Source organism: Phacochoerus africanus, chromosome 4, assembly GCF_016906955.1.
Source record: "Phacochoerus africanus isolate WHEZ1 chromosome 4, ROS_Pafr_v1, whole genome shotgun sequence".
NCBI classification, from domain to species: Eukaryota; Metazoa; Chordata; class Mammalia; order Artiodactyla; family Suidae; genus Phacochoerus; species Phacochoerus africanus.
The window spans coordinates 81,847,093-81,859,759 of NC_062547.1; positions in this window are offsets into that span (position 1 = coordinate 81,847,093).

Sequence of the window (12,667 nt, forward strand, 5' to 3'; positions counted from 1 at the left end):
GCCTGACACTGAGCTTAGGGTCCTTCCACCAGTCTGAGCTGCTTCTCTTCTGACACATCCCACAGCCGATGGAAATGTAACTTTTGCTCTGCCGATGTATTTTTTTACATTGACATTTATCATCTTCCCTGTTCTCCAGTTTCTCACTTAAAAAAAAAAAAAAAACCTGCCATGAATTCACACTCAGATTGGGGTCCTCATGTCATGTGGGTTGCCGGCATTCCTTTCATCTCCTGCATTTCTAATCCAGCCCACTGCAAGTCCCTGCTCCCCCACCCCCACTCCTTGGTCCTTTCAGAGCCTGCCCTGTAGACAGCTTCTAAGGGTTACCTGGTAAAATATGAATGTGGCTCTGCTTTAAGCGTCTTACCCTATCTGGTACTGAATTTCCACTTTTATTTATGAGCCCTGTGGGCTGGGGGCCAGATTTGAACAGATTTTTAAAATGATATGTACATGCCTTGAATGTTCACTAAAAAGCCAATCAAGAGAGCTAATGTCAGTACTTTGTGTGAGGATTGAGGAACAGCGTGTGAGGAATGACAACTGTCACAGACTATACATGTGATCAGTGAGAATGGCGCTTGTCCAAAGGTCAGCCCGTTTCTTCCCTGCAGCTGCCTCAGTCCAAAGGACACTCTGGATGTCACTTGGGAGATGAGGGAGAGCTTGCCGGCTGGGCCGGACCTCAGCCAGGAGGTGAGCTGGTCAGTATAGGGGAGACATCTGAAATGCTCCAGACCTGACTCCTCATCCTGTCATTCTAGCCTGAGCCTGGAGGGGCAGAGTTGGTCTGGGTTTGAGCAGGTGGCCATGTGCCAGAGGCAGAAACAGAACTCTGGGGGTAGGGCACAGGGAAGGGCTCTAGGCCACCTTGCTTATCTGATGAGTGCCTCCCCTCTTGTCACTAATAATGGTGAGGCTGCCATCATTGTCAGGTTGCGAGGGCAGGGTCCCCATCGGCCTCATTCAACATGGAGTGACACAGCGTGAAGGCAAACTCACGGGTGTGCACAGATGCATTTGTGTGTGTGCCCACCTCTGGGGACCATGCCAGTGGAAGTGGGCAGCAACCATGTGGAGGGACGCAGGTGCTAATAGGGCAGGTGTGGATCTGTCACCACATGACTCCCAGTGTGTGGTGGTGTATCCTTTCTGATTTGAACTGACTGGTGCAAGTTTGTTACGGGGTGTAGCACTAAGTAGGTTGTTGTTTCAATGGAACATGTCAATGGCATTGTGTGATATTTTGGGTATAAGGCACAGGTACCATAAGCGGCTATGCAGGTTGTGCCGTGCACAACTACAGAGGGTCTTACTGACAAAGACCGTGCCAGATGCAAAGGTTCTGGGGACATGTCACCGCTACTGTGTAATGGTGTATGTCCTAAGCGTTGCTGTCATTGAGAGGTGACGCAGGCGATAGTGTGTTACCATCAATATGAAGTGGTGCCATCATTGCTGATAAGTGTGCAGGTGTGTGTCACAATGGGCTGGGATACATGTCACTGTCACTGTATGGGCAGAGGGATTTGTATGTGTGGCCAGGAGTGTGTCATCACCACCGTGCAGGCATACATGTTAAATGAGGCACCTAGAGTGACTGATCCTTTCTTTTTCATTCTCCACCACCCCCACCACCAGGGAAAAAACCCTTGGTAACCTAACCAGCTGGCTCATGCCCTACCTGGGAAGTGGCAGAAACCTTTGGATTCTCCATTCTTCCCTTTGGTTTCTTAGAAAGAGGGTCCCAAGTTCCCCATTTGCATCCTGATTCATGGGTGGTGCTTGGAGTCTGTGTATGTGAACATCCTGAAGAGCCCTCCTCTATTCCAGACCCTCCCCCCCCACCCCCCGCCAGCTCAGAGCCCCTCCCCAGTCCAGCATCTGCCTACCAGCTCCTTAGAGGTTCTCTCCTACTTTTCATCCCATCCCCACCCTCCCAGATCCAGGCACTCATTAGCATGTCAAGGCAGTCCTCTTTCATCCCACACATTGTACCCTGGGATATCCCCACACAGTTAACTCCCTCTCATCCTGAGTTTTCCTGAAACCTTACATTTTCATGTCTACCCCACCGGTCTGCAGTTCCCCCATTATCTGGTACAGGCACGGGAAAATGTTTTGGTGATAAATACTTTCCTCCTTGCCAGTGGTTCCTTTTCCAGCTCCCTGTTGTGACATCTGTTTCCCCTCCTCCAACGTCAGCCTTTCCAACTCTCTGGGACATGGTTGGCCCTCCCTGTCCATCAGGAACTCCTTGTGATGACCCCAGATGCTCATGTCATCCCATAGCCAGCCAGTGCACCCCACCAAGACTCTTCATTTGAGTCCCAGCACTGGACTTGCTCAGGTGCAATCAATGCAGCATCAATGTTTACCCTCTGCCCTCAGGAGGTCCCCCTTCCAGAATGCCCCTCCACCCTTGTGACACTTGGTTCCCTTCCTCACCCCCCCCCAGGGAAACCCTTGCTCAGAAAGGTAGTCTTTACACCTTGGAATCTTGTCCTTAAGCATATGGGATCAGAATAAGGGTTCTGGAATATTCAAATCATAAGTAAAGGTCCATTTCAGAATCACATTTAGAATCACAGAATCTAGAATGACAGGCTATCTAAACACCATATGTCCAAGAGTAGCCCCCTCCTACTCAGATCCACTGGGGTGGAGAGACCTACTAAAAACACTGCAGATTCTTGGGGCTCATCTCATGTGGACTGAACCAAATCTCAGAGATGAAATCCCAAGAATCTCTGATGGTTACCAAGACCTCAGGTGTTTGGGATACATCCACTAGATGAAAAACCCTTGTCTTTGGGTCAATAGAATCTGAGAATCATATGAGCCTGGGTCCTAATCTTATAGGGAACAAGTATTGAACCATGGAATCACAGAATCTAGAAACTAGATTCAACTAATTACACACCTTCACTCACAACTTTAGAACCTTAAGTTCTATGAATCTTAATGTCTAGAATCGTAGAGTTGGAAGTGATCGTGCAGTGTGATTTTGTTCCTGCTCTGGGAGACATTTTTCTTTTTCAGCCTCACCGCTCCTTTTGGAATGGAAGGCTTTTTCCCCCCTGTCCCTTGCAGGGCTGCCTCCGCAGTGTTGCCTACATTTGTGAAGATAAATGTTCTTTCCATCTTGGTGCAAAGGCAGCCGGCAGAACCGTTGCATTTACGGAGCAAGTGAGCTGGGAATGACTTTTACTTTCCACTTAGGACCAGCACACCCTGGCCCACAAAACAGATTTTGCTCTTTGATAAAATTTGATAAAATTAATCTGAGGGGATATTATTGCTGTTTTTACTAATGCAGGCATCGCTGAGGAACATGGATAACAGAGGTTAATAAGCTTATGGAGCTACTGGTCAAGAAATAAAAGAAAAAGAACTGAGGGGCAATAGAATGCCATCCTGGAGATTGATGGGCAAGCATGCAAGGTGTGTGTGTGTGTGTGTGTGTGTGTGTGTGTGTGTGTGTGTGTGTGTGTGTGTATTTGGGAAGGAGTGGAATGAAGGGAGGAGATGAAATATACATAAAATGTTAGTGCTGAAGAGCTACATTTCTGGTCCTCTAGTTAAAGAAACAGAAGCCCAGAAAGGGGAAGGGACTTTCTCAATGCCACACAGCAAGTTAATGAAAGTCCTAACTCCTGGGTCAGGTATTCCTTCCCAGTTGTAACTCAGTGTTCCAGCACCACATTTCTTAAAACACCTCCAGCATGCCAAGCACTGTTCTAGGGATGTCACAGATGTCAGCCCTTCCAGCTTATGACAACCCTATGCAGTAGGTCTTTTTTACTCCATTGTTCATTTATTAAACATAGATGGAGAGCCTGTGACCCACCAGGCACTCTCTGAGGCAAAGAGGGATAAGAACTTTCAGAGTTTCTCTTCCCTCTCTTTATGCTAGAGTGAGAGATGCAAATACCCCAGAGAGATAACACATGGACCATTCACAAGTTCAAGATCCTTTCAGATCAGAGCCTCTGATTTGAAGCACTCAGGAGTGAGCGGGGAGAGATGGCCACCAACCGTTGACGATAATACAGCATGCTAAGTGCTATCCTTGTGAAGAGGCAGCTCTAAGGAGGAGAATCAAAAACACACAGCTTGCAAGCCAGATGGGATGGGAAGCCCAAAGCAGGGAAGGGACAGGGAGGCTGGCTCCAAGGCTGCCCCAGTCACCTCAGAGGCGCCGAGGAGGAGACAATCAATGTTGGGCTCTGGTCATGTAGAGATACCGGGGAGATCTTGCCACCCCTTCCGGATCGTGTGGCTCTGCTCGGACCTAGTTTCCAACTCAGTGAAATAGGGAAATGATCCCGACCTCTGAGGGTTTTGCGAGGCTCAGCTGAAACAATAGGAAATAGCAGCGCGGTCTCAGCAAATGTTAATCCTCTTTCTCTCCAACACCTGAGCAAGGCAGGGATTTCTTCTGGACTTTGGGACAGTGCAACCATTAGGCAAAGCTTCCTTTTATGATTTTCTTGGTCAGAGAACTCTACCTCATGAGTCCCCTGGGTTCATTTAAGTTGGAGTGAGAAAGAAGAATGCGAAGCTTAGAGGAAACGGTTGAGAGGGGGGAGTGGAGCCAAGGGAGGAGATGAAATGCACAAAAAAGTTAGTGCATTTCTCCTCCTTTTTCACCCTCGCTTTGAGCTTGCTCCCTTCCTCTCCAGCACACAAGGGACCGGGGTATCATGTCCCCAAATGGGAATCATCTGAAGGAAGCTCAGAAAGGGCTTAGACTTCAGGCCCAAGACCAGGAGGAATTTTCCACCCACAAATCTAAAAATGGCTTCTCTGTGCCACTCACCCTCCACTTGTTTCTTTCTGGCAGAAAAACAAAATAAAACAAAACCACCTTTTACTTGGCAAACAGACAAGGGGTTGGAGAAGTCTGGAGAAGATGAAGCCAGGGAAACACTGAAAAGGTTGAAGAGGAAGGAATTTTCATGTACTAAGCCTCTCACTGTGGTAGGTGATTCATAATCTTTATCTGATTTAATCCCCACACCGGCGCCTGCCTTACCTTAAATATCATCACCTCCACTTTATATTCAGATAGCGATATTCACACTCAGAGAGGTTAAGCGCCTTGTTCAAGGGAACACAGCTGAGAAGCGGTGGCATCAGCAACATTGGAACTTGATGTGTCTCTACAGGTGGCCACATTTTCCAGGGTGGGGGGTGTTTAGGTGGGTTTCTGGAGCTAAGCCAGGGTCTGCGGCTTTAGAGCAACTGGTTGCAGAATATGGGTGACCCTGCCAGGTCACCTATATGGGGACCTTGCCATAGGCTGGTTCTTAATAGGACTGGGTGTTCCAAGGTCTATAAACGTGGTGAGGGGTGGGAGTTCCCATTGTGGCTCAGCGGTAATGAACCTGACTAGTATCCATGAGGACGCAGGTTTGATTCTGGGCCTCGCTCCGTGAGTTAAGGATTTGGCATTGCCATGAGCTATGGTGTAGGTCGCAGACACCACTAGGATCCCATGTTGCTGTGGCTGTGGTGTAGGCCGGGAGTTGCAGCTCTGATTCAACCTCTAGCCCTGGAACTTCCATATGCCACAGGTGCAGCCCTACAAAGCAAGCAAGCAAGGAGTTCCCGTCGTGGCGCAGTAGTTAATGAACCCGACTAGGAACCATGAGGTTGTGGGTTTGATCCCTGGCCTTGCTCAGTGGGTCAAGGATCCGGCGTTGCCGTGAGCTGTGGTGTGGGTTGCAGACATGGCTTGGATCATGCGTTGCTGTGGCTCTGGTGTAGGCTGGTGACTCCAGCTCCAATTAGACCCATCGCCTGGGAACCTCCATATGCCATGGGAAGTCGCCCTAGAAAAGCCAAAAAAAAAGCAAGCAAACAAACGAACAAAACCCAAAAAGTGATGGGGGCTATAGTTCAGGATCCTGGAACACTACCCTAAGGATTTAAATAAATAAAAAACCCTCTGTGGCCATCCTTTGCTCAGCTCTGCTCAGTTCGGCTCAGCCTGGTTCTGAACTCCAGCCATCTAACCATTGCTCCTGCCTCTGCTCTTGCCTTCAGATTGGCTTTCTAACTGGCTTCCAGATCTGTGGGAGAATCATAGCTTTCTAAAACACGGGTCTGATTGCATCATTCCCCTCCTTACAACACATGGTGGTCACAGCTTATTTTGCCACCTAGCGCCCACTCCTCCCTCGGGTGGCATCAGCTTTGGAGGAGCCAACCTGTCTATTTCATTTGGAGCCATGGATGGATCACATGACCTGGGCTAAGCCAATCAGCACTCAGGTCTCCCTGACCTCCCCAGGATAGTCCCAGGACCCAAATCAGACCAGTCAGGGCCAGGGGCCCTCAATTCTGGGATTTTTGCTTGAGCTAAGGAAAATGGACTCTCTTTTTGGCTTCAGTGAGGTATGAATTGGGTTTCCCAGGAGCCACCATATGGAGCCTCAGAATGGGGACCAGCGCTGAGCCAGTAGAGCCAAGGAGAGGGAGAAACCCTAGCCTGGTGACATTGTTTCCACCTTGGATCAAGCTGTACCTACAGCTCTCCTAGGTCTTATCATATTTATGAGCCAATAACTGCCCCTTCCCTTTTGTTCTCCTTAAAGCCACCTTAGATGGCTTTTTTTCTTCTTTTTCTTACAAACAAAAGGATCTTGACTGACACAAAAATCCTTTAATGTCTTCCGTTTGCCCTCAGGAGAAAGTGCAAATCCTTTAAATTGGCCCTTAAGGCCCTTCATGATCAGAACTGCTCTCTCCAGTACTATTAATAACTACCAGGGCTCTCTGTCACTCCTGGCCACGCTGCCACCTGGTGTTTCTGCAGCATTGTACCCATGCTGGCTGTTCCCAGAGGAGCCTTGCCTGCTCTGTTTTACTTTGACCAGCATGGCTCAGCTAGAGCATCAAGGAATTCCTTCCGGGAAGCAAGCTGAGTCAGGGGTGTCCTGTGTGCTCCCACATGGACCTCTTCATTGTAGCACCATTGAAAGGAAACTTTGCCGCTTGATGTTGGTTTTCTTGTCTGACTTCCTCCCTGGATTTTGAGCCGGGAAGGAGGAGGACTCACGGAGCCTGAGGGATTCATTCACTCAGCAAATATGTGTTGAGTGTCTGCTATGTGCCAGGACTCCTCTATGTCCTGGGGATACAACCAAGAGAAACCCCCCAACAAATTCCTATCTTGTCTGAGAGATGAAGCAGACCCTGCTCCAGTAAATACACATGGAACAGGGTCATTTTGGAAGGTCAGTAGGAATATGATGTAATAAGATAAGAGGAAGCCTAGAGGAAGGCTGGGCTCAAAGCAGACCCTTGGGAAGTGGTCTTTTCATGAGTGAATAGGGAACATCCCCAGACACCCTGGTGCCCCTCAGCCTTCCTTTATGACTGTCACTCAGAACTCTACCAGAACTGCGTTGCTAGTGATTTATTCCCCATTTCCAGCCGACAGCCCCTCTTGGGGGGGGGTCATCATTATATAAACGGCATTTTGTGTGTGTTTATGACACTAACCTTTCCAGACAGGAGTTGAACAAAGCCATGTTCTCTTTGACTTCATGGTGCCACTCCATCCGCATCTCAGGCTGGCGTCAGGAAGCTGTGTGTTCCTCTGCCTGACTTTGATCAAGGCTCTGCCTGGCCTTCATCTTTCCAGTCCTCACTCTGCCATCTCCCTCTACCCGCCCATTGTCAGCCCTTTGATCATCTCTGTAACTCTCCTCTGGGCTTGATCTGGCTCCATTAAGAGGATGAAACTTCTTCCTGCTTGTGTCATTCGCACGCCCCAAAGCCTTCAATGACTCATGAATGCCCACGGCATCAAGTCCAGACCCAGGAGGGCCTCCCTTGATCTGCCTTCTGCCTCCCCTGCTGGCCTGTTTACCAGGACTCCTCTCCTACATGCCACTCCCTTCTAGGGAGCACTTGACATCTCAATGTTCATTTTGCTCCTCTGTTACAAATTTATAGATCCTTGACTGTCTCCTTCTCCTGAAGGGCAGGCTGCTTGAAGGCAAAGATTATGTCTTGTTCTTCCCTGAATCCCCAACATCGAACTTTAGGACCTCCTTGCTGAACGCTCAGTGAGTATTTGCAGAAGTAAAATCTGTTCATGGCATTGCCCTACCTGCTCAGGGTTGAAATGGCTTGTCCTGGCACATGGGCCTTGAGGTCCCTATCCTGGGGAGGAGGGGGACTTGAAGACCTAGGCTCCTTGCTGGGCCTTAGACTACATGCTGGCATCTTTGTTTAAATCTTGTATTTGACCTCCTTTTTGCATTTCTTAGTCCATACACATTAACCCCAAGAGTTCCTTCCATGTTTTGGCCCCATCACTGTGACATTTTGTCATTGGGGTGTTTTTGGCATCATTTGCTGTTGTGAAACACATTTTGGCCTGCTTGGTCTCTTTTTGGCATCTTGTTCTCCCCCACTTTCAGGCTTTATGGTCTGGGTGGGGCTGACTCCATACCCTACGTCCATGGGTGGGCATTAGATCCATAGGTAGCCAATCAGAGCACTATCAGCTCTGGCTACTGTGATTGGCTCAGGGTTGGCAAGTGACACAAGCTAAGCCAGTAAGAGTCAGCTCTGGGACTTTAGCTAGAACCAATGAGAAAGAAGATTTCTACTTCTATGGGATTTGCAAGGCTGGCAAACTATTGGCCTGAGCAGCTGGACCTTTTTGCCATCACCCAGAGAGCCTGCCTGAGGGTGATGCCAACAAAGAGAAGAGCAGAGCCAAGAGAAGAGAGGGAGACAAATTCCTGATGACAGTGTTTGAGTGTCCAGATCCCAATGTGCCTTTAAGCATAATCTGCTCGTGTACTTTTCCATTCTGTAACCAGTAAATGCCATTTTTCTACTCAAGTTGTTCTGAATGAGGGTTCTAGCTTTGCCACCTGTGAGAGACCTGCTGGAATCTGTACATTGGAGCTGCGTGTCCCCTCCTCCAGAAAATGCCTAATCAAGCAGACTCTGACCCTGGCAGGACCCTCTGTTTAATATTCTTACATTCCATGAAGGAGCTGATCATTCTGGTCCCTGTTTTCTATCTCTGTGCCACCTCCTCACCTGTGCAGTATGGTCCCCAAGGTCATACTGACTTCAGTGAGAGGAGCTCACATTGTGGGTCTTTGCTCAAAGCTTTGCCTAAGCTCAAAGTTCATACCCACAGATCCTGGTTCACATAGCCACATCCCCTCAAAAATGCACATATTTTTGGCTAAGAGCTCTGCAATTTCACCCTTGAGTGGCATCAGCATTCTTGGGCGGGTGCCATCCTTTTCTGGTGATTTGTCTGCATCTCGTTTGTCAATTGGAGTTGGAACATTTGCCTGTCAGAGCAGTGCCTTTGGCGCCCCTACTTCCAAAAGGCAATTTGGGAGCAAGAATTTCCCTGAGGTCCTCCTCAGTCAAGGCCGAGGCTCCCTCAGATATTCTGGATACCTCCTTTTCATCTCTGTGCTCTCTCTCAGAGCTATGATCATTAAGCATTTTGCTGGTCCTTTATCTGACCTCTTTCCATTTGATGGATTTGAAAGGCCTCTGATTCTTGGCCCCACAGGCCTTCTCAAGGTGACTTTTGGGGTGTTTTTGGACTGCATCATTTCAAAGTTTCACGCCCTGGGTAAGCTTTCTGATCCTACGTCATCAGTTTTTAAAGATTTTCCAAAAGATGCCTTTTTCCTCAGCAACACCTCTCTTTAGCTTGTTGTTTTATTTTGTTTTGTTTCTCACTGTAATGGTCAGACCACCCCATGCTATGATTGGAGGAGGGAGATTCTGTGCAAGCTTGATGAGGCTCATGAAGGGCCCTACCACCTTGGTGATGCTGCCGTCTCAATATGCGGCAGGAATGGAGAGCTGGATTGTCAAAGAGGTCCCCATGGCCCCAGTGGGGAGGTGCTCTTGTAGGCTAGCTTCTGTTTGCTCTTCCAGATCCTCTCTCCTTCTCTCCACCCAGTTCTGGAAACTCATTCATATGGACCAATCAACAGGCTCACTTCGCCCTTGGGCTTCCGGTTGGGTTTTATCAATGAGAGTTACTGGCAGGGGTTATAGATGGGAGAGGAGTTAGATGAGGGTATCCCTTGGCTGAAGGTCTCAGCTCCTGTCAAGTGGTCCTTTCCACATAGGTATCCTTTCTAGGCTTGGCAACCACTCCCTCCTTGCCCTTCAGGCTTAGAGGTGGTGATGGATCCCCACAATTGCTGGCCCTGGGGAACTGCACTGTCCCAGTGGGACCTGCCTGTCCTGCCCACACTTTCCTGAAGCTCTCCCCAAATAGCCTACATGAACCAGTCCATGTTTCCTGCCAGGATTCTCGCTGATATCAACACTTCTGCTCACATTGATTGGCCAGACCTTATACCTTGGACCTGTTGATTTCAAGGAGCTGGGAAGCGTGGTGTTACTTGTGCTCAGGGACAGAGGTAAGCAGGGTGTGGGTGTGCTCTTGTCAAGTCCATCTTAGGCTCATAGCTCCCAGTCCTGGGCACAGAGCACTCTGGCATCCTGGTAAGGTCTTTCAAATGAGGGCCCATACCTCATAGGGTGTACCGCCTTTCACAGCTCTTTAAAAATTTCTCTCCTGGGGCATGGCAGAATGGGAGGAACTAGGTTCCTATCCTGACTGTGTACTTTGGGCAAGTCCACAGTCCCAGTCAGCCTCTCTGTCAGAGCCTATGCCTCTTCATTTGCAAAGTGCAGTATTGCTGTGTTGCTTGCAGATACACCATAGAGTTGGGATAGTGCACGTACACATGAAGGCATCCAGGATATGGCCGCTAGAATTAGCCATCCCATCCCTGCTTTGGAAAGATCAGCTTCCATGCCCTCATTCCACATTCTTTCCTGATCACCCGCTCAGGGCTGGGCATGTCTCAGTGCTGGAATAAGGGGTGGACAAGACAGAAGAGGTCCCTGCCTGCTGTTTCTGGTGGGAGCAGACGGGCAATTAACAAGTAAGTGGAAAGACGGATAATTCAGAGAGGGGCGAGTGCTCTGAAGAAACAAAAGGGGGAGGTGTGAGAAAAAAAGATGGGAAAGCCTTTCATGACACTGGAGATTGACCTGAACGTGGGAAGATCTGGGGCAGAAGATTTGGCCTGAAGGACCCCCTCTGAACTGGTGTGTTGAGTGGCCTGTTCCTGGGACAGAACGGAGCCCAGGTGGGAGGGAGTGGAGGGAGCAAGGGGGGGGTCAGAGAGATGAGCAGTCCAGGTCCTTTGAGTCCTTGTCAGCCACACTGAGGGGCCTGGATGTTATCAAACTTGGATAAGGACATTGACTGGGAGATTTCAAGTAGCAGGTCAAATCTCTGGTGAGTCTCTGGTGGAATTTTCCTGTCCCCAGCCCCAAGTTCCCTGCTGTCATTAGCCTGGTCAATTTCTTTAACAAATTTCTGGAGAACTGAGTGGCTCTGTTAAGGATCGAAGCAGATTCCTTTTTCACTTCTAGGGAAACTGAGTCAGACCCTGGACCCCTGGTCCCCCTGAGGGAGATCACAGCCACCGGGCTCCCTCCCAAGACCCGGCTGTGCTCTAGGCGCAGCGCTGGCCCTGCACATGTGCTGTTTCCTTCCCGCTCCATCTCCCAGAGAGGCTGGTGTGATCTGTAGATGAGGAAACTGAGGACCCAGCATCTCCCGCTTCTTCCTCACCTCGGGACGTCTCCCTCTCTCCTGCAACAACCCACACGGCATCCTGTAAATAACTGCATGTTCCCAACACCTCTCCTCCTTCTCCTTGGAAACCTGCTCTCTTTGGACTCAGGCTGCCGGTTGTTAGATTCCCGTCGTGGCTCAGTGCTGAGCATGGCGGGAGCGGCGACAAGTTGCATCTGAAGGCCTAGGGCGCCCCCCACCCCACTCCTTCCTTCACTGGCTGGGTGATCTTGGGCTCCACCTCTCTGAGCCTCAGTTTCCTCACTGGAAGCTCAGGGGCTGGGTGGGCGGGGTGGGACCTAACGTTGCAATGGAGATTAAATGAGGACCTGTAAACAAGGGCCCAGCTGAGTGTGGGGCATGCTCAGAGTGCTTCATGAAAGTGAGTTTCCTCATTTCTTCCTTCTTTCATCAGTTCTGCATCCTAGAGATTTTGCAGTGTGGGGCATGGGGGGGCAGGATCCATACAGCGGGATACCTGCAGGGCCAAGCAGGAGTCCACTAGACTCCTTGGAAATGGACTGGGAAGAAGCTGGCTTCCTGAGCAGACTAGCACAGAACCTGAACCCGGGTTGGGGTGGGGCAGGTGCTGGTTCTGGGAGGACAGGGCCTGGGTGGTCTAGAGGTCTCTGATGCCCTCTAGCAAGAGTGCCCTCTAACACAGGGCTGGCTGCAGACTCCCCCAGATTTCAGGATCTACTCACTAAGATTTCCTGCCACCCCAAAGTTTCGTATTGACATCTAATTCCACCAAGTGGAAGGGAGAGGTCAAATGTGGGCTTTCATCGGCTGTTGGCGAATGTTCTGGAAGAAATGGGAAAGGGCTTTACCTGTGAGGAGGTAAATGAATGTGACTCCTGAGGTTCAGAGCATGTGGAATGATGGTCATAACAGGAGCCAGCTTTACTGGGTACTGTGTGCTAGCCAATGTTCCATGTGCTTTATACATACTACCTTGTTTAAGCTACACAATAGCCTTATGAGGTATTTCTGCTATCC